The 3,945-nt window shown below is 41.0% G+C and overlaps 1 pseudogene; it reads right to left on the minus strand.

Moving 5' to 3' along the window:
* Nucleotides 1-3,945, minus strand: part of LOC123055574 (2-oxoglutarate-dependent dioxygenase 11-like) — a 20,471-nt pseudogene that overhangs the window by 15,553 nt on the left and 973 nt on the right.

A 3,945-nucleotide genomic window follows, 5' to 3' on the forward strand; every position in this document is an offset into this window, starting at 1 on the left:
GTCGCCATCGGCATCCGCCGCGCGCCCCCGAGCCGTCGCCCCGTACGTCACCGTCGCCGCCCTCCGCCACCCACGCCGTCGCCCTCCGCCACCCTGTGAGCGCCGCCCCGATCCCCTCCTCCTCCTCCCTGTAATGGATGTGTAGTTAGATTTGTAATTAGATTGTTGTAATTAGATTTGTATGTGTAGTATTAATTTTGATGTAATTACATTTGTATGTGTAGTATTAATTTGGATGTGTAGTTAGATTTAGTTGTTGTAATTAGATTTGTATGTGTAGTATTAATTTGGATGTGTAGTTAGATTTGTAATTTAGTTGTATTAATTTGGATGTGTAGTTAATTAGATAATTTAGTTGTTGTAATTTAGATGTATTAATTTAGATGTGTAGTTTAGATTTTTTTGGTGATATTATTATTGAATATGCAAATGTTTGTATGTTCATATGCAAAGAATATATCAATTTTTTCATCGAATTTTTATGATTTTTTCTGTTGTAATTTTGTTCATAGAATTTTTATGATTTTTTTTGTTCATAGAAATTGTGTATGATCAAAGTTATTTATGTATGTTCATATTTAGAAGAAAAAGAAGGAGAGGAAAAAGGAAAATAAGAAGGAGAAGAAGAGAAGAAGAGAAGAAGAGGAGAGGAAGTAGAGGAGAAATAAATAAGAAGATGAAAAAGAAGAAAAAAAAGAGTAGAAGAAGAAGAAATAGAGGAAAAGAAGAAGAAATAGAATAATATATTATTCTATTTTTTCTTCTTCTCCTCTATTCCTTCTTCTTCTCCTCTTTTTTCTTTTTTTCTTCGATCTCCTCCTCTATTCCTTTCTTCTTCTCCTCTTTTTTTGCGTCTTCTTCCTCTTCTTATTTTTTATCGGGTATGTCGTTGTCGATATATGTACCCCCCTCCCCGATAACTTTTAGTAAGTACTACCTAGAAAGTGTTTAATAGAATTAGTTAGAAAAATAATAGAACTAGTTAAACTAGCTAGTTTATTTTTAGTAAGTACTACTTTATTCTATTTATAGTAAGGAAATTAATAGAACTAGTTTGTTTTTTTTAGTTAAAGCAATTATTCCTGCATCGACGTCGACGATGCCTATCCCGCATCCTCGTCGTCGACTCGGCGGAGGAGGCCGGCTTGATCAGAGGGGCCATGTCCGGGACTGGGCTCCGCCGGGCTGGTTTTGGGAGGTGCTACCTTCCGGTGGGCGTAGGTTGGTGAGGAACCAGCCCGTCGTTGACCCGATCCTTGTTTGGTGGCGCTCGCGTGGGCCAGTGACGGTGCCGAGGCTTCCGGACACCGCGGAGGAGGTACGTCACCGTGTCAGCGAGGAGGACCAGCACGTCCGTCACTACATGGTTGCGTTGGAGGGCAGGTTTGACAGTACCTGGCAGGTTCTTCAGGGATCTCACTGGAGCTATGATCCTGTGATGGTTCCGTCCCTTTGGGTGTCCACCGCCCGCGCCGATGTCCATCGGGCGCTACTGTTCTAGCTGTACTAGCGATGCTATATGTATGATAGTATTCGAGGTGTATTAGTGATAATATTCGGCGATGTACGGACGCATGGAGATGATGTAGTTTTGCTTATAATTGAATGCATCCTAATTTGAATACTACTTTATTTTGTGATTTGATTTTGCTTATTGAATGCTCAAAGTGGAAAACTACTCCGATCCTACTTTGAATGCTAAAATTGGAGAGCACTATGATTAGTTTATAGCTTATAGGGTTTTTGTTTTCGCAGAAATCTAGGACCCCCCCGGCCCCTCCATCATCCCCGCCGTCGTCCCCGTCACCGCCCCCTCCGACATCGAGGTGAGACCAGCCAAATCCTCTTTTAGAAAGATAATTAAACGATATTTCGGGTTGACTGTAAGTCTGTCGAGTCTCCACCATATATGAGAGGACGAAGAATCCCGACTGTGTTGTCGTGGGGGTAGCTTCTCCTTCGTTCCCGTGTGCTAGACAATTTGGTGTAATGCACTCGAGAACGAAAGGAGGAGCTACCATCACCGACGGTCGCAAATGTCAGAGAGGAATCAGTGAGGGAGAGTTCCACCATATATATATGAGAGGACGAAGAATCCCGACTGTTGTCGTGGGGGTCGCTTCTCCTTTGTTCCCGTGTGCTAGCTAGACATTTTGGTGTAATGCACACGGGGACAAAGGGAGGAGCGACCATCACCAACAGTCGAATGTATACACCACGTGAGCTGAGAGTTTTCAAGAAAAGACTCGACAAACCGATAGTCAACCCGTGATGAATAATAATGATCTAACTTAGGTTTTTTAGTACATATATTTAATTGTAGATGTTTAATATTTGAATTATATATGAACATAGGAAATGTCGTACTCGGACGACGAAAGTCTCCCGGGGGAGTGCGACTGGTGCCACGACGACCGAGGTCAGTGCGACAGGCCTCACCTGGACGAAGATCGGCGCTTCAGTATTAAGCTGGAGGAGACGTTCGATGTTGAAACGGTACGCAACGACGACAAGTGTTATTTTTTCGTAATTAAGCACGACTTCAACTATTTCAACGTGTACTTTTCATCTTTTACAATTCGGCTAGCTTATCCCATGCCATGCAAGACGCTACGTCTTGGAGAGGATGGGTTTTGAAGACCATGAAAGTATGGAAACAAAGAAAATTCACCTAAGGACCCATCATGATATAGATTTTGAAGTAAAGCTGTATAATTCTGAGAGCGTAACCCATTTTGGTTGCAAAAATTGGGAAGCATTTTGCAAGATGTATGGTTTTGATGAGGGTATACCTGTCACCATGGATCTTGGTGATCCTGACATCTAGCAAGACAATATGGACATTTGGGTCCTTGTTGATACGCCTCCAATTCTACCGCTATGTGAGTTTCTCAAACATAGTTATTAGCTAATTTATATTGTTCATTTCAAAATAGTTGACAACTTATTTTCATTGACAGCTTATTTTGATTGTTCAAACAATGTGCGGAACATGGTAGACAGAACCTACTACACCGATGGCTCTGAGTTAACTTATAAGGAGAAAACTCATCTGGTCGGATTTTGTACTGATATTGAGAATTACAATATCTACAATCAAACTCCTCATCATTATGGTCCTCCATACGTGCCACTAGTGCACGTGGTGAACTACGGTAACTACTATGGAGATACCCTGGTAAGATTTCTTACTATTACGACATCCGTGCATATTTTGCATAGTTCTAAAACTAGTGCATTATCATTGCTAACTATGAAGTTATTACTATGTTTTTCAACAGATAATCCCAGAGGATTGTGTGCCTCATTTGATGTATCAAAATGGTAGGCTTGATATTTTGAATATACAACCAGGTCATCCTACGAATCTCAACTGTCCATACCGGATTTCTAAAAGAAGTGGAGACATGCAAATCAAAGAATGGAAAAAATGTATGGACAGTCGCAAGGAGCTTCTTGGAAGCAAAAGGAAGCGAGGCGCAAGAATTGGAGACAGGATGATCTCCATTCTCCATAATGAAGAGTCAGGGTCTATATTGTTTTATGCTATTTTACCTTAAAGAGGGTATTTCGGTCCTACCTAATACTGATGATCATGTGCTAAGAACAATTAAGTAGGGTTGGTTCGATGACTGTGAGGATGATGATCGATCGTATGACTTGTTATTAATAACGAGTAGAAGTTGTATGATGATGATTAGTAGGACTTGTTATTATATATGATGATGCATGATGCGTGCATGAAGAGTTATTATATATCAGCGGGTGAAATGAACATGGATTGGATTGAAGTGAAGGCAACATGCATGTGGTGCGTGTCGAAAGTAGTACAATCCAAACTTGATCAAGTCCGGATTAGTATTACTTTCGACATGCACCACATGTTGCCTTCACTTCAATCTAAGCCATGTTTAGGCATAGCAGTACGTAGCGTTGGTAAACCAA

This window comes from Triticum aestivum, chromosome 2D, assembly GCF_018294505.1.
Source record: "Triticum aestivum cultivar Chinese Spring chromosome 2D, IWGSC CS RefSeq v2.1, whole genome shotgun sequence".
In the NCBI taxonomy this organism is placed as follows: Eukaryota; Viridiplantae; Streptophyta; class Magnoliopsida; order Poales; family Poaceae; genus Triticum; species Triticum aestivum.